Here is a 26940-nt window from a genome sequence, read left to right as displayed (position 1 = left end):
TCACTGAATGTTTATATTAGCATTTTCTATACACCATAAAATGTTGAAAATATTTTGACTCTTTTTGAGCTGTTTACGGACATTGTCAGTTTTCAATTTTTTTAGTTTTTTTTTCTATAAATATCAATAAATTTTTATTTGTTGGGTAAAAAAGCGTGAAAATTTGATATAAGGCTCCTGATATATCGTTCTAATAGCAGTTGAAAAATATTAAAAATACATAGGCACAATTTTTTTTTATAAGCATTTAAAGTTCAAATTTTGACAACATTTATCAAATTTATAATTTATTAATTATTTTGTGGTTAAAAATGTATAAAATGTTTAACTTTTATGGCTAAAGATTGAAAATTTAAAACAAGGCTCCGAGTAAATAGGTTATATATAAATTACTTTATTCACAATAATATCATCAAATATACTTGGTAAAATCATAGGCTGACTGACCGTTTTCGCTCAGAATCGTTTTTCTTTTACAATGATATTATATCATTGAATTCAAATTTAACACCATCCATTACAGTGACCCACTTGTAACCTACTGTACAGCAGAGCGACATCCACTTATCCACCTTTTTTTCAATGAATATCAATAAAGTTTTATTAGTTGGGTCAAAAAGGCTCCTGATATATTGTTACAATAGCAGTTAAAAAATATTAAAAATACATTGGCACAATTTTTTTATAATCATTTAAAGTTCGAATTTAGACGAAATTTATCAAATTGAGAATTTACAAATTATTTAGTAGTTAAACATGTATAAAATGTTCAACTTTTATAACAAAGGATGAAAAATGTGATATAATGATTTAAATAGGGCTAAAAGATATTAAGTTAATATACTTGCTATTACAAGTAGCCCCTTGTTGTGCTTTTGACTATTATGTGAAAACTTATTTGTTTTTTATTACTTACCTAGTTACATATTGCTTTTTTAAATGAATAATGTTATTATTCATAACCGTTCTATAATCAAGACTCAAGAGCTTTTTAACTCATACTACCTAAAGTATCTACTAATTACCATACTACTATATTGTTTATAATTATATACTAGCATAATTGTACATCATCAGCATACTGCTTATCTTTTGTATGTGTATAATGCATTTATCATGAAACTTACGAAAATAATCTAACTATCTAGTTCATACAATATAACCATACAAAATATAAAGCAATTATCTGTATACCTATATGTATCTACCTTCAACATATATTATGTAAACCTGTTTTGTAAACAGATAATAACATAATGTGTTAATTTAGGTCACTTTTCCAGCCATAAATGGCCATGTCCACAAAATTGCGGTCGTAGCTACAAAAACAAACATTCATTAGCCAGCCATTTGAAATACGAGTGTGGAGTACAGCCACAATTTACTTGCAAGAACTGCACCCGTACTTTCAAACTCAAACATCATTTGAAGAGTCATATAATGAGTTGCGATAATGTTCCGCCCGAGTTTAGTTGCCCGTTTTGTAATAAGCTCTTCAGGCAAAAAGTGCATCTGAAAACGCACATGGGATGCGTGCACAAAGTCATCAACATATAACGTAAAACCTATAACTATACCATGCCTACATGATATCTGATAGATGTTGGTAGAAGTTCTGAGTTCATATAATATTGGTACTTTGTGAACGTTTGTTATAAATATTATATAGATATATTTTATAATTTATTATGTAATAAACTAATAAATATTTTATATTGCATACTTATATTGTAAATATTGTATACTATTACTATTTATACCTATATTTCACCGTATAAAATACTGGATATAAATACTAATAGTAAATACTATATGTGTAGGTTGTACTTGTAGTACATTTTAATATAATACCTATAGATACCTAGCTATGTTTACCTGTATTATATTATGTTAGAAATATGATTATTTACTTCTGTGGCTCTGTACTTATATTTATTAATTATTATTACACCTAAGCTATCCTACTGAAGTGCAGTAAGTTGTATTGACTAACGAGGAATGGTAGACTCCTACAACAGATAATGGCAACTCCTATATTAGATAGTGTTAACTCCTATACAATCTTTTTTTTATTAAGAAGAAAGTTTATAAGAAAATATTAAAATGTTTATTAAAATCCAAAAGTATAAACACTATAAACTGACATAAAAAAAAATTTAAAATTTCTATAAATAGCTAAAAATGAGTCAAAATATATTGAAAACTTCATGTATTTAGGTACTACTATCTAGTTATATTTTTTACAGTTACAACAAAAAACAAAATCGATTTTGTCCACTGGTTTTGCATAAAAGTCTCCGTTTTTCTCTACGCATTTGAAAACTAGGTGCTGATAATTTATTACTTTTGACCCCCCAAAATACCTACTAAAATTACTTAATTAAGAAAATTGAATAATTTTTACTTCCCAAAATTGTGTATTAACTTTTGACTTCACTAAGTTAACCAATAATTTAATTAATGCTTGTGAAAGCGAACCATTTTTAAGGGGTTGGATCTAGGCAATATCACATAACTGTGTGTGTAGTGTAGACTGATCATTAGTGTGCGTGAGTTCCCCGTACGCTTTATATTGTAATTAAAGATAAACTACGGCTAACATTTTTGGAAATCAGTAACATACATAGCAGTCGCTCAAATAGGTTGGAGGCTTTGGCTTAGCCACCTCAAAAAATAATAATATAATATATATTATAATTTAAAAAAAAAATTTGGGGGCCTGAGCCCCTCTTTCTAAACATTTTTCCTTTATGCGCCACTGCCCAATGGTACATAGGTACGCGCAGTCACAAGTCGCTCAATTTTTCGATCAAAAAAGTTTCAACATAAATGTCCTGAAAAGCGGAAGAAAAATTCACCCAGTACCTACCACAAACCTGATTTTAATTTTGAAAACATATTTGAATTCCTTATTCTATGTTCTAGGTTATGTTGGAAATGGATTTTCGATTTTTTTTGTATTGTTTAATTAGTGTAGTACCAAATTAATTTTCTTTTGTTTTCAAAATTCACCTTTACTTTAGTGTTACTAAAAAATAGAATCGAAAAGATTCCTATAAAAAAAAAATGTATTGCACTAATGTTTAATTTCCAAGAATGTTTGATGTGGTTTTGTGGTCCCACAATATTATAATTGATAAAATTATAATACAAACATTGTGAAGAAGGATACACATAAAATAAATTTTTGGTTTCTTTAAGCTAGCTATATTATATATTTTGATTTTTGAGTATGCAGGGAGAAAAAATGTGTAGGTTAAGTTAGGTTCAGTATTTTATTATAGAGTGTTTTATACCAATACATTTATTTACCAAGTATAAATACCACTGTACACTGGTATCCACAATATGAAATAAATACATTAAAAGTACCTACACATAATTCGTCAAAAATAGTAACAATATTGTGATATTTTCATACTAATATAAGTGACATATTAAATATATTATACAAACATTCTACAGTTTTTGTCTCTACTTGACCCCCCCCCCCCCCAAAAAAAAAAAAAAAAATATGTGGCCTGGTAATGATTGAATGGACTGCAAACATTTTGGCACCAACAAAAAATATAGTTGAAATGACGCCCCTGACCTTAACTATTAACTTAACTAAGCTAAAAAAAATGCCCATCTATTATTTGAATAAAAATTATATTTTTTCCACAAAAGCTTTCGGAGACTTCCAAAATTGAATCGTCTAGTAAAAATGTCACTGTAAAAACGTATTCGGTATGACCAATATCAATGAACTGATATAAATTAATGTAAATGAACTAGTGCAGTATTTTGTATTGAATTTAATTACACTCGTCTCTCGTGTGCGCTCGGTGCTTTTTTCTGCACCGCCGATATTGTGAATGCTCATTACGAACTCTATTTCTACATTACTGTCCTCAATCCCCATACGGCCATACACTTCACCACTGTAGCTGGCGGTAAAATTCTTTTGTCTTGGCGGTGCGGTGGCGGTAAATCGTGTCCGAACTCATTTTTCCACCGCTGCAGTGTGTGGGGACCATGATTACGGCATATCTTTTATCTATGCATTTCGGTAATACGGTGTTAAATCTTGTTTTCGTATTCGATTTTATTAAAGACTGGTGCAGAACTTTACAAGTGCAACTAGTGCTTGGTGCACTTATAAATCGTCGAATCGAAAACGATGTATTATGACATCGGTACCAACATTGTAATATTGTATATTCATATTGTATAGTTCTTACTTTGACGTCCGGTTCAAGGTGTATTAATATATTGATATATATATATATATATAATATTATATATATATATTTATTTGATATATTGAAACAAATACACCTTGGTCCGGTTAAAGTTAACCACGATTAAAGATAGTATAAATGGCCAAATGTAAACTCCTACACGATTGACATTTTTACCTGAAACAAAAATAGGGTAATATCCTACATTCCAAAATTTTATTTGAATACACGATTTTGGAATTGAACAGCCCTAAAAGCTAAAAATGATATCTTGAAAATAATAAATATAAACATATATTTTTATAGATAAAATACAAACACTTGGTTAATGATTTATTTTAATATGATTATTATTTAAGTTTTTATTTATATAGGTAGCTAAATTGTTTTAGATTCTGAGCGAAGCGATGAATGTATTGATTTTACAATGATGTGTATTTTTTTTGTTTTTTTTCATTTTTTTATTTTATTTTAATTTTTGTGTCTGTCATCAACTTTTAGGACAGTAAAAGTGCTTGGATTTTCTTCAACAGTAACTTTTCTGATAGGAAAGTGAATCTAGTTGGTACTTTGGGGGGTCAAAAGTAAAAATTTCCCAGTAGTTTTCAAAAGCGACGTGAAAAACAAAAGAAAAATTAAGGAAAACGGGAATTTTTACGCAAAATCTGTTTTTGAGAAAATTGATTTTGGTTTTTGGTGTAACTCTAAAACAAATGACCGTAGGGACATGAAATTTTGACTGAATGTTTATATTAGCATTTTCTATACACCATAAAATTTTGAAAATATTTTGACTCTTTTTGAGCTGTTTACAGACATTGTCAGTTTTCAATTTTTTTAGTTTTTTTTTCTATAAATATCAATAAAATTGTATTTGTTGGCTTCTGATATATCGTTCTAATAGCAGTTGAAAAATATTAAAAAGACATAGGAACAATTTTTTTTTATAAGCATTTAAAGTTCAAATTTTGACAACATTTATCAAATTTATAATTTATTAATTATTTTGTAGTTAAAAATGTATAAAATGTTTAACTTTTATGGCTAAGGATTGAAAATTTAAAACAAGGTTCCACGTAAATAGGTTATATATAAATTACTTTATTCACAATAATATCATCAAATACACTTATTTCATTGGCTCCTATCATAGGCTGACTGACCGTTTTCGCTCAGAATCGTTTTTCTTATACAATGATATTATATTATTGAATTCAAATTTTACACCATTCATTATTCACCCACCTGTAACCTACTGTACAGCAGAGCGACATCCACTTATCCGCCTTTTTTGTATTATATGTATTAATGTATTACAAGACAGATATTTTATTTCTAATATCGAAAATACAAAGACATTTTTTTTTCTACTGATTTATTTTTTAACATTATTTTGATTTTTTTACCTATATAACTAAGTTATTTGGTTTTTAATATTTAATAATGTATGATAATTAATTGATTAAACGATTTAAACTGGAGGAAATTATTAAGTTTGATAATTTATATAAGAATGCGGTACTTATCCACCTTTTTAAAAATTAATTTGACTGTTTTATAAAAACTTACTATTATTTTACTAGGTATCGTTTGTAGGAGTTAACACTTAACACTATGCTATGTAGGAGATTAGTGATTACCCACATTTGTATATAGTAGTTTACCATTCCTCCTTAATTCGGCGGAATTCTGCCGGTAGGCGGAAATAAAATCTGTTATTAGTCCGCAGTCGGTTAGCGTTAACCGACACTTTACCGAACATTGAACGGCCCTTTTTTTGTGAAATAAATTAGTTGGGTAAATTATGTTTCATCGAGATTATTCTGTAAGTTGGTCCGCAGCTATAATTCAAATTTCAATGTCCAATGATAATATTATCAGTTATCATATTATCAATTGTTTTTATTTTGCCCGCGTGTTGTCAGTGCCTATGGTCAGATACTAGATAGACGATACTGTACACTGTACAGTGTATACTAGTCAGTTATAGTACCTACTTACTGTTTAGCATTTTATGCAGATTTTCGATCAATTCCGTTTTATTTCATTAATTTTCAGTTCATAATCGGTTTCGTATATTTAATTAACCGCTGTGCTAAGCTTAAGTATTATATTTTGATTATTCATTGTAATGTGTAACATAGCTTATTTATCGTCATACATCAAATGCATTGGTTTTCTACTTATTTTTTTCAATTTACCTGCCCATTTTACTGTTTGACTTCTTGCACATTAATTTATAAAATTATATTTAATTTTCAAGTTAAATGGCATTGAGTCTGTGTGATTACTATTTATTCGAAACTATAAACTTCACTTATCTGATACAAATGTTGATAGCTTAACTAATACAAACATAATAATATCTTATAATTTTTATTTTTACAATTCAGTTTTTTTCATAATTAAACAAATTAAATTATTGTCATTAACTAAAAAAATAGAAAAATATTGTTGATAGTCTTCAAACATTTTTATTTTATTTTTTTTAATGTTGTCTGGCTTATAACAAAAGTGATAACAGTGTAACAACCAGGATATGCCTAGATGTTTTTGGATTTGGAATGGAATATGTAAATTTATTGGATTACTCTATTGCTGGTAAATATGAAAATACTACAATACAAATAAAATAGCTTATTTCAATATTTTACTAATTTGGTTCAATACAAATTATCTATAAGCTATTTTATATCACAAAAACTTATGTTGTGTCTTAACTGTTTTCAATTTAAAAAGTTATTTAACATGTTGACAGCGTATGTCTTTTTGCAGTTTTCATCCAGTGCGTACAATAAAATTAAAATCAAATAAATAAACTGCTCATAACAACTTACCTACGCATAGGGAATATTAAACTATTTATTTTAAATGTATATTAGACGCCAAATTGCGTTAAGCACATTTAACGCATTCAACGTGTTAAAAATGAATTAATTTTTATTTATTATATAATTTTAACTTGATTGTTTCATAACTAGTGTATTGTTTTCAGTGGGAAACTGCTATGGCATAATTGGATTTTATAATAACTGTCAAGTTTCATCCCACATCGAGCAATAGTAAAGGTATGTTTAGTTTATAAGCGTTTTAATGATTTAATCAAAATTAATTCTCAAAAGAATATTATGCCCACCAAACAAAATATAGTCTGCTAAAAAATATCTGAAAAAATATTTTTTTGTTTAAATACAATAATTTATAACAAACGAATATGTGAAAAAAGTTCTTTTTATTTGTGCTGAATAGAAAAGTGCCTTAGCAATTTAATTTTATATAAATAAACCCTGTATCCATTTTATTGATGTTGTATTTAAATTAAATACTGGTACTTGTCTATTAATGGTGATATTCTTAAAAACATAGACAGAGATATGATTGAATTTTAGAGGGGGCATAAATCATTCTTTACAAAATAAGATTGGGGACTTTGAAAAATGATCAACAATTTTGTAGGGGCTTAGGCGCTTAGCCCCCTCCTTCTCAAGCACCCATAATCTCTGTCTTTGTCTAGTATTGAAAACAATTAGTTTCCTCTTACCTTTTTACCTAGTTATGTTTTATTAATAATTGTTAATTATATAAAAACTGGGAAATCATTCACTAACATACATCTCTCAAGTGAAAAATAGGAAACTTATTCTAATAATTATAAAATGTTGTGGTTTTACTATTAGGTGTGATGTCCTCTATTTGAAAATGTCACAGTCATTTTTCTTAGGGTTCCGTACGGTAAAACGGGAGTCTATTACTAAGGCTCCGCTGTCCGTCCGTCTGTCACCAGGCTGTATCTCATGAACCATGAAAGTTAGAAATTTGAAATTTTCACAGATTATAAATTTCTGTTGCCACTATAACAACAAATACTAAAAATTCTAGAATATATAATATAAGCAGTGTGGCCAACATGTTAATAGCTGGTGATGGTATGGTACCCTTCGCGTGCGAGTCCGACTCGCACTTAACCGGTTTTTTGACTATCATTTTTTAATAAAGCAATAACATTGAGAGTAGGTAATAATCCTAACATTAATATTATCAAATATAGTTCTTTATTTATAATTTAAAAAAAGTTATTGTTTATTGTTCTATAATATTCAATAATTCATGTGTATTTAAATGTAACCTGTATATCAAAGCCCAGTTTAAGTGGAACATTTTCTTAAACACAATTCTCAAGAATTTTACATCACTTAGTTGTCTAAATATTTAGTAATGTAAATTAAAAATCATTCTATTACTTGAGTTTAAATAATTTTATTATTTATGGACATAAAAGGTGGAGTATGTTTTCCTTGCATACAAACCCTTATATTTCCATTATTTTATGTAATTGTACAAGTTAAAATAAGTTATGATGGCACTAATTATTAATTGGTAATGCTATAAATATAATTTAAAACATTGAATATTATATACTCTATTCGCCGAGAGAACAAGCCGCGGCCTTACGAAAATCAGTTCGTTCTATGCATTACATATTTATTGGCGGTAGGACATGACTACCGACTGGCGTCTGTCGCCTATTGTCGTTGTAAGTCTTGTAGGGGGAAATAGAGCCTCGGTGAGCGAGCAGCCGTCAGTCTGCATGCGCAGAACTGGCATGTTCTCTTGGCGAACATAGTAGTGTGCAAATATTTAATCTTGAAACTATGTGATATTATTACCTAATGATTTTGAGTACTTATCTTTATCTTATTAAGGTTATTACTATTTTTTTGAATACACTTATCCAAGCTGATTTGCACACATGTGACGAAAAACAAAATATCTTGTATTTCGCCGCATGTGGCAACACATTGTGGAACAGCATGGTCAGAATAGAAATCGCACGCACCAGCTAGGACATTACGTTAGTATCTGGTGTTTAAAATGTTTTATTAATTTTAATGTATAAAAACAATAAATTATACTAATAAATATATAAAATATTATACATAGATAATTGTTGATGATTTATTTTTATATTGTTATAATGTCCACTTACCTAATTAAATAGTTGTTATTTTATTTATACCTAGACAGGAAATATTTGATTACATAGCCAAAATATGTAATTGTAACAACATGTGAACTGGGTAGATAATATAAATATTATAATTTATGTTAACTAAATTCAAATGGGTTAGTGAAGAGGATTTGCAAAGAAGTCAAGTACATGGTTAAAATATTTAGTTATAATTTATTAGTCATTGTAATAATATTTTGTGGAATATAACGACACTCTGAATTGTACATCAGTCAGTTCTAGAGCATCTTGTGACCAATCTAACAATATGTCAATAAAATGTTTGTCAGCTAAATTGCAATAAGTTTAGAAGTCCTGACTGACAATTGATATTTATACAGAATAATACAATTAATCAGTTATACCCAAATGTCTTAGTCAATTTTTGTGATTTTAAGAAAAATGTTTTTCCACAGTAGTGTTAAACATCTTACATGGTTATTTATGTCATCATCAGAATTTCTTATTCTTTGTAACAAAATTGATTATTTATTACGGTCATTAGTTATATTTAATTGTTTTAAATATATTGATCATTATTAATATAAGTAATATTTTTAAAAGATAGTCAAATAACAATAAAAAGATATTTGCAAAATGCTTGTTTTAATGTTTTATAAGTACCAAGATTTATATTATCCACATAATCCATATTTATAATTATTATTTAAGTTGATTAAACCAATATCACTTTTTCTCCTGATACATGTTCCTATAGGTATGTGCACGTGGTATGCAACGTGTGAAGCTGTACAACCCAAAAAACTACAATAAATATTAAATAAGGTTTATCCTAAGCTTTAAAAATTTAATTATGAGACTATCCTACTTCCTTGTTTATTTAATACACTGGATACAATTTTTTTACATTAAAAAATGCTCTTATAGGAAAAAAAAATTCACCAGGTATTTTACTAAAATTACAAATTTATCTTGAATTTTTATTAAATTATTAATTTAGCATTATTGCTTTTAGCTTTTTTTTTGCTTATGTAGTTAATACCATGGATGTTAAGATATTATGATTATTATTATTTACAACATTTTTTTATTAATATATTATTCACACATGTAGACTTATTGTTACCTATTTTATTAATTATGTATCTAACAAACAATATTGCTTAAAATAAATTTTGAACAAATAAATATTAGTTTAAAAGTTTTATTTTTTAATAATCAGAGTCAATGAACATTTAGTAAATAAATTCTGTTTTCTAAGTTGCTTCCTATTAATGAATAACTAATAAGAATTTTTATTTGTTCAAGAGATTTTAATCATCAATATTTTGTGAATATTTCAAAGTTGATATTGAATAATACCTAATTTTGTTGTATAATAATATATAAAAAATATATATTTTAATTTTCTGTTGTTATTAACTTTGTATTTATTCAATAGGATCAATGATTGACTCCTTATTCAAAGTGGATGGCCAGTTTCCATGTCCAAAATGTGAAAAGTCATATGTGCATTTAAGAAATTTGCATAGACATTTGAAAAATGAATGTGGCATCGAACCATCTTATCAATGTCCTTGGTGTCCAAAAAAATGTAGATATAACTTTACATTGAAATCTCATATTTTTGGTAAACATTCATCAACATTGTCTATATGATTGTTGAAAATACTGACCATATAGGTACATTTATATATTATTTATATATTTAAACAAATTTAGTTAGGTACTAATAAATCATAAGCAATACTGTTTTTCAATAAAATAGTTTTATTAATATTATTAGTTTTAATTTTAGGGTGTCATACATATTAATTATATTTTAATCCTTCAAAATATTGAAAAATTAAGTTATCATGGTTTAGGATTTATCTTGTGACTGATTTATTTTAACCTTTTATAGTTATTATTTTATTTATATATAAATTGTAATTTATTTAATAGCTATACTGTTCTTCTTGTTAAATGTAATTTAAATGTTTTAAATGAGAGTACCTAAAAGGTATGTGTATTATTTCAAAAATGGTTCTGTTTGTATTATCAATACTAATGTACATAAATGCTATTTGATACCTAAAACACGAAAAAAAGTTTTAAATCGTTAATATGTTCAAAACAATAATAATAATAAAATTAAATGATTTATAGAAGATGTGTTATATCATTAAAAATAATAGATAGCTTTTTTGTTATTATATACAAAAAATGTTAATAATTATAAATTTCTGATGTAAATTGTCAAGCCCGAGTTTGACAGTTAATAGATATTGGTATTAGGTATTATTGCTACATTACTTACTGACAAAATTGATTTTATTTTTGTTTGTTATTCAGAAATATATGACTAGAGGCTTGACATTTTCACCAAATATTTAATATAGGTAACATTTTTTAGAAATTATATAATCTTATGCTATTTATGCTTAACCTATTTATGTTGGTAGAATTTTATTTATTCCTGTCCAAATGAAAATAATGAAAATTTAAAAAAATTACCCATTTAGTCATAAGTTTTCTTAAAACATTTTTTTTTTCAAGTGTTTGTTCATATTTTAAACAAAATGGATATTTAATTAAAAAAATAATAACTGGCTGTTTACTGAATTTCATTTTTGAAATATTTTGACTAATTTTAAGCTATTTATGCCATTCTGTGATAGGTTGGTATTGATTTATGAGTAGAGAATTGATTTCTATGTAATTAAACTACAAAAATATGTAGGTACATAAATGAGTATGGAAGTATAAACCTAGTGAAATATTTGTGATATATTAAATATCTTAATATTCTAATAAAAATATGCATTTACATATAAATATGTTCCCAAGTTATAATATATACTATATTTTTTGAAGACATTTTTTCAACTAACTGAATAAAGAAATTTATATTATCATATAGATTTTATATAAATATAACACAAATTATCCTTAGAAATATATCCAACATGTACTTAGCTCAACATCTGAGTGATCAGATATTATATTTTATATCTTTTTATAGAGACCTACTCAATTTTCTGTCAAACATAACAATTAATTTGGTTATTATGTTATTGACATTTTATTTTATCATTTACAGTCTACAATAAAAAGTTGAAATATGATTTTAACTTTGTTATACGATGATAGTTTTTACTTCCTATAACCTTTTGAGGAGCATGGACTTATATATACGTTTTTTCCGCGAATGCCTTTTAATTTCTTTGTTTATGTTTCATTACAGTAAAATACCTTATATACAATTTGTGCTGCCATCTGTGAAGTTTAATTTCAATCAACCGATTTATTTTAATTTATCAATGCATGAAAAATAGGACGTACATATACGTCTTCGCTTATAATTTTTTTTCAATTTTTCATTCCTAAGCTGCTCCCTAAATTGCATTTACGTATACCAAAGGTGCTCCTCTAAAGGGGGGTTAAGCACAAAATGTTTTTTTCAAAAAAAAAGTTTTTTGTTTTTTTTTTCAGACACCTATGTTATACCTTACACAATTCTTAACTTTTCAGGTTTATTTTTTTTTACAATACCTTTATTTTTTGTACTTACAAGTATCAGGCTGGATAAGGGTGTCATATTCCCCACACCCCCTTTGTTTATTTGTGTCGTATAAAAAATTAAAATATGATAAAGCAATGAAAGTACATTTACCGCATCTGAGAATAGTAAAAATTTTCATATCACCTCCTCCCATTCATACAAAAAAGCTGAGCATGCCACTGACAAGTATTGTATACAAGTCTCAAGTGGTATAAATTCCTCAGTTATTTTGCAGAGTAATTAAGTGTTAAATGAGTTTTAATTCTATGGTTGTCAAATAGGTATGAAGTTTTTTCCCTAATATATTGCAATTTTTAATATTTTCATCTTAAAATTTGTCAAAAATTGGTTTTCATTCTAATATTAACTTTTTTCTATTATTAATATTTACACCAGTAGCTAATTGTACGAAACATAATATTTGGTACTTAATTTTGTGTTAATATGTAAACTAAAGTATTTTTATGTTTAAAAGTTTCATACTATTGCAGATCTATGTGTTAGTTTCAGAAGTAACAGAATACAATTATTATAACTATCTTAAATACAATAAAGTTTGTTATTTTATGTTAATTACAATTTTTGAACCGCTGATATTTTAACATCCACTACCATATTTGGCCTATATGCTTTACTATTATTAATTGCTTTAATAAATATCATCAAAAACATCGCCTAAAGTTATATCTTTTGTACAATTATGAAATATATCAATAAATAATATATTATGTAATTTCTTATTACCTATTAAATTAATTTTTATCAAGAAATCAAATTGTATATTCTTCAAACATAATTTTATGAAAATATTTTATATTTACTACTATTTTGATTTTTATGTTTCTTTTAATTTATCTTTTGTTAATAAAGTCTGTGTTACAAATCATTTGTTGGACTCAATATATATTAGAAAAGGATGTTAAACATATTCACCTTCAATATGTTGGTAGTTGTCAACCAACAAATAACAAAATAATCAATACTCTGCAGTGTGCGTACTAACTTCTAATCTTTACTAAATCTAAAGATCTTTATAATCCATTCAACCATGTGCATTGAAAAACCATTTTTTTTTGTGGTCGGAGGGGGGAAGGTTTTAAATTAACCAAAGATATAGGCAATAAATATTTAAACAAATTATCTTATAATATTTTGCAGAGATAAACTCCCAAACCCATTTCATCTGTTTATTTATCCATTGTGATTACTTAATATTGATATTTTTCTAATGGTTTAAAGCTTTTTAAACTATAATAAATCATAAAGATATGAAAAACCAAAAAGTAGATTTGTAGTTTTAATTATAGCTTATAGAACAAAACTACACAACACGTGTGAATATTTATAATTCAAAAGAAAAAAAAACTTAATGTTAAACTATGATATTATGTTTGAAATAAAATGTATTCATATATTTTAATTACTATTTTTTTTTTACAGTTAATTACTATAGCGGTGGTAAAACAATAAAAAATAGTTCTGATGATAATGTTACTAAAATTATTTGTCCACAGTGTGGTCGAACTTATCGTCATAAAACTACTATGCTAACTCATATCAAATACAAATGCAACAAAAAACCAGTTTGTAAATTTTGTGGAAAATGCATTTACTATCCTTCAAACTTTAAAAGACATTTAATGCTAAAACATGGTTATATGATTGCCTAAAATATATTGGTTTAAATAAATAAAGAACCTAACTAATCTGAATAATTACAGAAGAAATATTATAGTTGAATAAAACTTTGTAACTAATATATTTATTTTTTTACTTGTTTACTATACTGTATTCACCTTAAAGGACCATCCAAGGAAAAAATGGATAAAAGCTAAATCGTTAGTATTTGGTATAATTAAAAATTGGGTACCGTTAAAAATATTATCCATCACTCCGTTTAATCCTTATCATCATTTTAAAATGACGTGTGACGTCATAGGTTCTATTGGTCGGCCACCCGCCTATTTCAATACACGCATTTCCTCGATGCGCCTTTATTCATTGATTTGTATATTAACTTATAATACTCATAATGAAAAGCGGTTTGCATATTACAAAACCTTAGATATATTCCTACAACCTGATACTAACATCCTATTGAAATAATAAATATTAAACTATTAAAAATAGAAAACATTTAATTTATACGTCTGTTTGTTTATTTCTATTTTACAATTATTACACCAGCTCCGTCATGTTAAATAATATCTACCACTTTCCAATGTTTTGACTTATCTTAGTCTTGTCTTAGTTATTATTATTTCATAATAAACTTGTATTGTCCGTACACCAATACCATTTTTATAAATATATTTTTCGGTTCATTATCATTTATCAGACATCAGTAGTTGATTTACTTCGTAGTGTGACCCGTATTCGACAGCAGAAAATTATTATATAGTTCGTTTTCCTTTTTATAATAATTATTGTTAAACTTAAAATGTTGTGTTTGGTTTTCGGTCGTACGTGTTATAGTCACAAAGAAACAATTCATTTTTATAGGTTTCCAAAGCGCGAAAAATCTCCACAAAGGTATAATGTATGGGTTAAATTTTGTAAACGTATAAATTTTATACCAGGAAAAAACAATAGAATTTGTTCGTCTCATAATATGAAGTATGAACAAACGAAAAAATGTATAAATTATGGATAAAATATATGTGTGTAAATATATATTGGTGTCAGGTTATAGGAAAATATCTAAGGTTTTGTAATATGAAAACCGCTATTTATTTTGAGTATTATAAGTTAATATATAAATAAATGACTAACGATCATGACACGCGTCATTTTAAAACGACGATAAGAACCGAACGGAGCAAAGCAAAAACTAATTTTACCAAAATTCATAATTGTTTTCATTCTACAATATTTCATAATAATATTTTTTTTTAATTTTCCCTTGGATAGTCCTTTAAGAAGAAAATCTTAAGCGGCTACGTGTTTCTACTGAACGGCAGCTCTAAATAAAACTCTTAACCTCTACGCACAGGTCAGCTGCAGGGTTTCCTTCTTAACATGAATAGAGTAAAGGTATAATATTAAAATATTTCCATATTATCACACGTATTAACTATTTTTAACAATAATATAAGAAATTATTTTCGCGTAATTACTGTATCACTTTTAATTGATAAAAATGATATGAATTACAAGTTATTATATATATTATATTATGTCATAATTAATAAAAAGTTAAATGTATTACATTTTGAGAATAAATTAAAAAATATATGTACATAAGAATTATGAATGTTGGTATTTTATTATTTTAAGTTTTGCTATGAATTTATTTGTGATTCACCAAACATTACTATATACTTGGTGAATTACTTTGGTTTTTATCCTAAATATGTTTTTCTAAGACTGGTCGAAGATATCAAAAATAGGACTAGTCTCTGGTCGACATTTAAATGTGGAGTTTATTAAAAATGTTTATTGTAATATACCAATCCATCTTAAACAAGTATGTAATTGTTGGAATTCAGAAAATTGTAAAGCTGTAATCCTAAAAATAAGAGTAATAAATCTCTTAGAATTAAACAGATGGTTTCAATTATTTACATACCCATTAGATATTTCAAATATATCTGAATATCCCTTTATACATTTAAAATGAGTAGCAATCTACTGCTTTTAATATCCTGTAGCTTAAAATTTTTCATTATAATACATTTCTTAATTATGTTGGCCTAATAATAATACTTATGTTAAGTGCTTAATGTGTTTAATTGTATGCATGTAAATGGGTATCACATATTGTTGTTTACCGTGTGGCCATAAATACAAATATGAGAGAGGATTAATTAGCCATCAGAGGTATGAATGCGGTGTTATGCCTAAATTGTATTGTAGACTGTATCAATAGTCTTTCAAACAATCCACTAATTATAAGCTTCACATGATGAGAATACATTATGATTTTAAACTATAACATTATCAAATCACAATAATTTTCCAATATTTTATTACTTTTGTAAATAGTAACTTTTTTTTATCTTTATTGAAGGCTTACAATATAATATAGTCTTAGTTAATGTATTTAAATTTTAAAATAATACATTTATAAATTTATTATAAACACAATACAAACTAATTATTTACTATTCGTTTTTAAGAAGAAGTAAATTCTTATAAAATGTAAATGTAAATGTAAATGTTTTGTTTTTAATAAGGATATACAGTAAATTTATTGTATTTTTCTTTCTATAATTTATATATAGTTTTAGTTTGCATGTCGCGTACAAATATGATTTTCTGTATTTTTTTCCATTTTTATGAAGTTTTATCTTTAAATCAATAACAATTTAATATAGTGCATGTACCTATAGGGTATGATTTTTTTTTTGATAAACCCCTTCCATAAAAAAAAAAAAAATTACAATTATATGTTCAGTTTCTTAGCTGTGTTGGTCAAATAAATAGTAACAATTATTTAAAGCCGGTTTCATACTTCACTGTGTCATTTGAGTCGTGTGCCAAGTATATTCGACTCTTAGATAACTTGTTACTAACATTTTTTCACTTAAGTCTAAAATACTGAACATAACCTGACACTGTGTATTGTGAACCAAGATGAAGTGTATAATATGTCTAATTATCTGAATGTATGAATGTATATTTTATAGGTATGAAGTATAGTTGCTTACGTTGTGAAAATAAATACAAATACAAGAGAGAATTAATTCAGCATCAGAGTAATAAATGTGGTATTCCACCTAGATTCTATTGCAGCGAGTGTCAAAAGTCTTTCAAACAATCTACTAATTATAAGCTTCACATGATGAAAATGCATTATGATTTTAATAATTAACAATTTAAAATTACAATAATTTACTAATATTACTGATGATATTTAATATAATATAGATTCATAGTTTATGTATAATAAAATCATTATGTATGTATTATATTAGTGAATTACTAACTTTTAAGTATTAGTAAAATCATCTTTTAATTATTTATTCATATTACAAAATGCAAATTTTTTTTTATGAAGGTTAACAATATATTTGTTGTATTTTTCTTTCTAAAATTTTTTTAATTATATTGGTTGGCACTTTGCATACAAATATGACTTGCTGTATTTTTTTTCTATTTTTATTAAGTATAACTATACGTTTATAACAATTTAGTGTAGTGCATGTGCGAGGTAAGTATAATTTAATTTTTTTGTGCAACATTCTTACTATTTTGCGGAATAGATTATGGCAAACCTCCCCACAATTAAAAAAATTATTTTTTGAATGTAAAAGCCGGTTTTTCACTTCAATGTGTCATAATGTAGAGCTGTGAGTTGAATAAATTCAACATTTAGATAACTTGTTACAAACATTTTCTTATTTACTATTAAATGCGGAAAATAACCTGAATAGGTATAGTGTGATCCTAGTTGAAGTGTATAATGTCTAATATTATGAATGTATGAATGTTTATGTTATAGGTTGTTACAATTGTTTACGATGTGGACATAAATACAAATACAAGAGAGGATTAACTCACCATCAAAATTATGAATGTGGAGTTCCGCCTAAATTTTATTGTGGCAAGTGTCAAAGGTATTTCAAACAACCAACTAGTTATAAGCTTCACATGATGAAAATACATCATGATTTTAATCAATAACGTTATCAAATCACAATAACATCCCAATATTTTATTACTTTCATAAAATTCATGATTTTTATATAATATGGTCGTATACTTTATTTAATTTACTTTATTAATATTAAATTTTTTCCCCTTTTTTGATCAGTACAATATAGATTCTTGATTTATTTATTTCAAATAACGAATTTACAATTGTGTAATATGTATAACATAAGTAAATAAATTATAAATTCTTTTTTAGCAGCAGTAAAATATTTTTTTCATTTGTTAATTTATTTCATAAAAAGTTTTATTTTCAATAAGGTCGTACAGTATGTATTTTATTTTAATTTTATTTGTAAGGTATGTTATTTTATTATAATTACATTATGTGCACACAACAATAAATTACTTGCTGTAATTTTGGTTCCCCATTTACAAGAAATGTATTAAAAATTTATTATATAGCATGTGCTGGGAATATTTTTTTTAAGCAATTTGAACATAATATTTTGTGGAATATCCAAGGATTTTTAATTCTCTCAACCCTCTCCATAAAATAAAATTTTGTTCAAACGTATTAAATTTACATTTTATATTCGTGCCTACATATTATAATTATAATTATTAGACATTAGTTATTATAAAAATATACCTGTAATGTATATTTTTATTAATTATTTATTATAATATCTAGATTCCACATTTAATAATCGGTTTTTTGTCTTACGTTATGATACTCATTAATTGATTATTATTTTATGTATAATAAAATATATACGAATATGTACGAAGGATTTATGTAGTTTTATGGATGCGTTTGGTAGGTAGTGTAGGATATAGCCATGCACATTATTACAGATACAATTAGTATGTGAGTACTTATTTTAAATAAGAGCATTATAAAAAAAAACTTAAACTTCTAATATTTATAACAAATAAAATAAAATTTAATAATAAAAGTTGGTGCAGTAAAAATTGCTGTCCATCAATCCAGGACCTTATGCACAACATTGAGAAATAAAGTCACTAATAATATTTTTACCACCCTAAATATAATACTTAAATATAGCCTATTTTTAATTTAGTGAACCATAGTTTAGATCTGGTGTTCCCAATACTTTTTTGAAGCAGGATTAATCTAAGATATTTTTGACATTGTGAACCAAAATTGTTTGGGATATGTTGGAGGTGTAATGAGATTGAAATGAGGGAAAAATCAACACCACTTTATTACTTTATTCTAGTGTAATTTTACAAAATAAAAATATTGTTTTACTAATTTAATCACAATAATTTGGATGTATAATATAGCTAGGGTCTTTAAACTTAACCAACATTTAAAATTTTCACAGGGGCCCAAATTCTTCAAGATACGGCATTGCTTACAGCTAAATACTTAAATTGGTTTTTATTAATATTCTTATTTTATGATTTTGTACTGTATACTAAATTATATTTATTCATAGCAATGAAAAATAACAGCAAATTTGGATACCAATGTCATAATCAAAATTGTGGCCGAATATACAAAACAAAGCCAGGCATTCACAATCACCTTAAGTATGAATGTGGTGACATACCAAAATTCTATTGTAAATTTTGCAAACGATTCTTTAAACAACCAGTGTCGTATAAGGCACATATGCTAAATATTCATAAATAATTAATTTGAAATGAAAATGTATCAATTCAATAGTGTTAAATTATTATTTTTCATTTTCAGATTATATACTAAGTAAATTTAGAAGAAAAAGAATAACACTTAAAAATATATACAGTGTGATCACGATATTAGGTACCACTGAATATCTCAGATGGGTGACCTTGTATTGAATTGGGGTTTTCGGGAGGTGATAGGGAGCACTTAAATACATATTTTCATACCAGTTTCAAATTTTTAGCTCATTCGGTACACGCATGCGCAATACAACTTACCTTTTTTTTAATGGCAACCCCAGTTTTTTTTTTGCAGATTCGGGTAGAGTATTTTTTTTTAAACGTTTATTGTACAAAAAGTTTTTTTTCTATATTCAAAACTACCCAAGTTAGAGTAAGTCAAAAATGATAATTTCATTTAAAACCATTGGAAATAATAATGTAAGTTTTAAATAATTAAACATTATTTTAAGTGTATGATATTTTGTCAACTGTATTAATTAAATGTACAGCAAAATAGTTATAACTTATAATGAATAATGATAATAGTAATAGTAATATTATAATAAAAATAAAATGTATAAAATACATTTATCGAATGAATTGTTCGAAGTTTTCGCCATTATGTTCTAAACATGATTCCAGTCGTCTCAAAAATTCAGTCGAAGTTGCCGCCTTGATTTGGTCCTCACTTAAAATATCAAATGCTGTTTGTATTTTGTGTTTTAAGTCTTGAAGATTGACAGGTGTATCTGCATAAACCGCAGTCTTCAAATATCCCCATAAAAAAAAATCCAATGGCGTTAAATCTGGGGATCGTGCAGGCCAAGGAACAACGCCATTAGTACCAATCCAGCGATTCGGAAATATTTTATTTAAATGTAGTCTAACAATAATTGAATTGTGGGCTGGTGCTCCATCTTGCTGAAAAAACATACGTTCTCGTGTGTCTAATGAAACATCATCCAACAGTCTTGGAAGTTCATTGGTTAAAAAATTAAGATACCGTCTGCCATTAAGCGTACCATCATAAAAGAACGGTCCTATTTGCTTTCCACCAATCAACCCACACCATACATTAATTCCCCAGACTGTTTGGAAATTAGTTTCACGTGACCAGTGTGGGTTTGTGTCATCCCAGTATCGATGATTTTGTTTATTCATAATTCCATTGTTAGTGAATTTTGATTCATCACTCCAAAGAATATGATTGACAATTAAAGGGTTATCATAAAATTTAGTATTGAACCAAGCTATAAATTCCAACCTACGAATAGAATCTCCTGCACGCAAATTTTGGACAAAATCGATTTTATATGGGTGCATTTTGTGTTTTTTTAGAATTTTTTGGACATAACCATATGAAAATCCACTTTCGCGAGCAACATGCCTAATTGAAGAACGTGGATAAGCCCTTATGTATGCTAGTACCTGTAATTCTGTATCGTCATCAAACATATTTGGTCTACGCCTTTGTTGGTTTATTTGTGTGCCAGGAAATCTTCCTTCCTGATGTAACCCTTGTAAAAGTCGTAAAACATAATTAGAAGGTGGATGGTATCTTTCTGGGTATCTTTCGGCATACGTCAAAGCAGTTAGGCGTTTATTACGTTGACATTCACCATAAATTAAAACCAATTCAACTTTTTCAGCGTTATTCATATTTAAAAATTATAATTTATAGAAGCACTTAATAACCAGACATACACGGATATCGCACACACTTTGTACGAGTCTAGTTTCAGAATAAAAGTAAAATTATATTTTTCATCAAACTAATGAATACCTTTAATTAAATACATTACCTGCTTATCTTATCGTATATTAGAGCTATTTTAAAATAAAATTAAATTAAACTATAAAAATAGTTAAAATTGTAATCCAATTATAGCAGTTTACTAAACAAAAATTATCACATACTCGAGATATTCAATCTAGTGACCAATACAGTATTATTAAATTATTATTTGAAAACAGATACAGTAAATTAAACATTTAATTTGCACTTGTTTTATTATTTCCAGTGGTTAGAAATGAAAATATCATTTAACACGAATTATGCATAAATCCAATTTTTGACTTACTCTAACTTGGGCAGTTTTGAAATTAGAAAAAAAATTTTTGTACAATAAACGTTTTAAAAAAAATACTCTACCCAAATCTGCAAAAAAAAACTGGGGTTGCCATTAAAAAAAAAGTAAGTTGTATTGCGCTGCGCGTACCGAATGAGTTAAAAACTTGAAACTGGTGTGAAAATATGTATTTAAGTGCTCCCTATCACCTCCTGAAAATTCCATTTCAATACAAAGTCACCCATCTGAGATATTCAGTGGTACCTAGAATCGTGATCACACTGTATATATATCAAAGTTTTTAATGAGAATCCAACAATTTTGTAATAAATAAAACAATACAAAAGTTAACATATTAGTAAACATTTTATATAAAATAACTTATATTATCTAGTAGTTAACTATCTAGTAGTTATTTAATTAAATTGAGCATTATCTGTTTATTTGTCTTGTTATTTTTTAATACTAAAATAAATAAATTAAATGAATAAATACAATTATGTTTATGATTTGATTAATTTTTAGACATGCTGTATTATTTTGTTCCTTCTATTATTATTATTATTATTATTCAATTTTAACATTGCATATACTCTATTCCAAAAAACTAAAGAGAATATCTAGTACACCGATCATTTTTAGTTTAGTAACCTAACCTACCTTAAGCGGGTTAATTATAACAGGATTGTTGTCTTTGTCTATGCTGCAAGTGGGTAAGGCAGAGTTTAGCACAGCTTTAGTCATCAGTCAACATGCCAAAAACAGGGTATTCTCTTAAGGAATACTTTAAAAAATATATATTTGTTATATATACTCAATTTTTACAACTTTTCTGTAGTGTAGAAGCGTACTAAAGTTTGAATAACCATTTTATTTTAATATTTTTTTTTTGATTTTACTGGAGCTTGGAAAATTTGCCATTTGTATAGAACTAAAACATAGATTTACATAAATTTTACTATACTTGGCTTTCTATGGTTTTTCCTATGTTCTTAATGGCTTAATCTTTCTTGTATATAAGACGGAAACAACACATATGGATGATATTCCCTTAATTTATATTGAAATGACTTATAGTAAATAAATAATGAAATACTAGTCTTTGTGTATTGTGTTTGATACTAAAATTTGATTTTAATTGTTAAGAATTATATTATATTGTATTCTGATGTTATCTTATGTTTTTTCTCTTCAGAGTATAATTGTGAAAAGTGCCAAAGGAAATACAGAAATGTTGGAAGTTTGAAAAAACATATATTATATTACTGTGGTCAACAATTTCCTTGTGATATATGTACTGGTATTTTCACTCGTAAAGCAACTCTACAACTTCATAAAGCAGTAAAACATGGAGTTTTAATGGAATAAATTCTTTATATTAAAATACAGTGGTTATCGTTTTAGTAATCATTGGTTTTGGACAAAATGGATAACATAAAGTCACTGATAATACTAAACAAAAATTAAAGTATGTGCATAATAACAGTAATACAGCCTGTACTATACTTTTCGATAACAATATACTATTGTTAACATTAACCGTGATTATAATAAGCGGCGCCCACTGTATTTTATATTCATGTGTTGAATTAAAATATTATATCTAGGCAAATTTTAATCAAACTTATTAGAAAATATTTACAATTTTGTTAGTTATATTTTTATAGTTGGTAAATTAAACAGGCACTTTAGAACTTTTAGTTATGTTTAATTGTTCCTAAGTTAATAGTTGTATTTCAATTATTCCTTTAGTAAAGGTTTTGTAGTGTTAAAACTGTTTTAAAATATGAGTGTCAAATCTATTGGTTTATATTGTACTTAATAATTATCTTTTTACTTTGTCTCTATGGTTTTATTAAATGAAAAATAAATAATCTTGTGAACTTTTTGTATGACATACTTTTTATATGACTGTTATTTTTATGTTTAAAAAATTGACAAAATTAAAATTTATGGCTTTATATTTATTTGAATAATTTTTGTATATAAATATTAAACAAACAAATGCTTTTAACTAATTTTTTCTGTTTTTATTAATAGGTGAAAATTTAAACCATAAGACAAGTCTAAAGTCTTATTTTAAAAATGGCCGTTACCATTGTCCTAATCAGTGTGGCAAGCATTATAAAGGAATTAATGGATTGAGTCAACATTTAAACAATGAATGCGGTGTGATACCCAAATTTGTTTGTTCTATATGTATGAAAAGTTATCAGTATAAAAATAGGCTTAAACTTCACATGGCCAGTGTACATACTATATTACTTGACAGTTAATATGGATAAAAGAACTTTTTTTATGATTACTCAGCTGGCTGAATATACATATTTTATTTTTATTTATTGTTCTTACAATTTTATTCTTAGTTTATCCCAAATTATTTGAAATAAATTCTTTAATTCTTACCTAATAAATGTTTTAATTACGATAGTATAATACTACAATGTACATAAGTATAATCTATTGATTTTCTTCTACAGTTCAAAAACACTTAAATCATTCATATTGTCTATTTAATGATTAGAACAAAAATTATAAAGACATTATATACATTTTTTTTTACTTTATCTGCCTAGCTTATAATTTATTGCATTTGTGATTATAATTGCACTTTTTTTAAGTATTAATTTATAAATTGGACATACTAGGTAGTACTATTTGTATTATTTTTTAAATTGCAGGTAATATTAAGTAGGTAGTGTTTTATAATATTGTTTATCATTTAATGTTTGTATTAAGATAAACTTACATTTGATAATGACGTAATTGAAGTTTTTAATTATGTAGTTGCATGTATTGCATAAAAAATAATTTTATTAAATTGTATTAGTATCGAACATAATAATTAATGTTACAGATATTAGTTCCCGCTTCCTATGTCCAAATTTATGTGGTCGAAGTTACAAATATAAGCGTGGAGTATACACTCATGTGAAATTTGAATGTGGTGTGGAACCCAGTTTTTTATGTTCATTGTGTCCAAAGAAATTTGCTAGGAAGTTCCAGCTAGAAAGTCATTTGGTGTTGAAGCACAAAGTTGTTAAAATTAGATGTAATTTTACAAATTGAATGGAGTGATAGTTCACCATAAATAAAAACTGTTGTATATTTGTATAAAAAAAGAAAACTATCTCTTAATATTTTATTATAAAATAATTTGTTAGTGTCAAATTAAATTCCTATACCTTTAAGCTATACTCATATCCATATACATGACATACAATATTGTTATAGTTTTTACTGAGTTTTTATTGTATATAATTAATGTTTATACCAATGTTTTTTCTATATTTATATTGTATTATTAAATTAAGTTAATTATATTGTTAATTTTGTTGGATTTAATTTGTATTATGTATAATTATAATTCATTAAATTATTTTTATCAATTTTTTTTAATCATTTGATCAAAGGTATAGTTTTAACATAATTATGATTGTTCTGGGTCATGGATAAATACTATTTTATTTATCCATGTTAGTGATCATGTGTGAATAAACATATAGAATTTCAAGTGTGCCATATATTTTTCAAATTATACTTGTATTTTGTAACAAATTATGATATGTTTATATTTTATGATTATCCATTGGTCAAGTTGTAAACATAAGAATATAAGGGGGCTTAGAACTATTAAAAGATTAATATCACTTAGATATTTATTTTAAGCTCCCAGATCAAATAGCTTTTGGTCTGTAGGCCAAAGGTAAAAAATGATATAAATAATTTTGTATTAAATGTAATTTAATATTTATAGTAGAAACCGCACTCCTTTCCACCTATATTAAAGAGTTTTCACTTATATATATTATGTATATATTACATATATACCGTAGATATATATTCCTTTTTTGAAGAAATATTGCTCACATCTGAAATGTTTAAATATTTATCCATATTTATTGAGTTAATATTAAGAGTTAACAGTTAGATATATTTGTTTATGAGACTTCTAAACATATAAAAATCTACATAAAATATTGATATAACAAATATAGAATAATTATTTTGTATTTTTGATTTAGTTATTTAAAATAAAAAAACATTTTCTTGCGGATCTGTGTAAATGTATACACTTATATCGATGATATTGTTTAGGGCATGATGTTTGTAGATCATCTATCAATAAACCAATATACTTTATAATGGACTATAGTTATTAATATTCAATTAAAAAAGCAGGTAAAATATGAATAAAAATAATTAGTTGACAATTGAATAATTATTTTTTTTTCACTTTTCTAGTATAAAAATGTATTCCAGAAATGTAATTAGCGCAATCTTGTGAAATATTTTATCAATGATAAATATTTGTCATTGTTACAGCAACTATCGTCACTGATATTAAAGTTGGCATAAAGCCTAATAAATGAATGCTTTGCTTGTCACATATTATTATGAACTTGTTTGATAGTTATTATTTTATAGGCGTATTGGACACAACAACAGTATTTAGTTTATTTGTTATTATTATTATTATTATTATTATTATTATTATTATTATTACTTTCGTTTATCATAATTATCATTATAGTTAATAGTATTGTTATGTAATGTTAGCATTTTATATTTTTTTTTAAATAATTTTGTATTTATATTATTATAGGTATTTTTAAAAATTGTGAACGAATAAGTTGTCCAAATAGATGCGGTCGTACATACAAAAATAAGATATCCCTGCAATGCCACTTAAGAAATGAATGCGGTACTCAACCAAAGTTTTTTTGTCCGTTTTGCGATAAAAAATGTTATCAAAAATCAAATATGAAATCGCATATAGTTCAAGTACACAAGACCTTCTGCAACATAGAACCAATTGCACCGTTACCGTCATTGCGTGGTCGCAGAAAATTTAATAATTAAGTTACCAAATTTCTAAAATCT

General features: G+C 26.0%; 1 long non-coding RNA gene across 2 annotated transcripts; it reads left to right on the top strand.

The window, feature by feature from the left end:
• The first annotated feature begins 400 nt into the window (after positions 1-400).
• On the top strand, positions 401-26069 carry LOC132951725 (uncharacterized). Of its 2 annotated transcripts, XR_009665397.1 has the most exons (5): positions 404-6824; positions 7219-7291; positions 10634-18294; positions 23252-24255; positions 24914-26069. It is a non-coding gene; the product is annotated as an uncharacterized LOC132951725 (long non-coding RNA). The 2 variants fall into 2 exon arrangements; XR_009665396.1 differs by having other exon boundaries at positions 401-6824; positions 23252-26069.
• Positions 26070-26940: the final 871 nt, after the last annotated feature.

Source organism: Metopolophium dirhodum, chromosome 9, assembly GCF_019925205.1.
Source record: "Metopolophium dirhodum isolate CAU chromosome 9, ASM1992520v1, whole genome shotgun sequence".
NCBI classification, from domain to species: domain Eukaryota; kingdom Metazoa; phylum Arthropoda; class Insecta; order Hemiptera; family Aphididae; genus Metopolophium; species Metopolophium dirhodum.
Note: the sequence above shows the minus strand (reverse complement) of the source record. Positions and strands in the feature narration are given on the sequence as shown.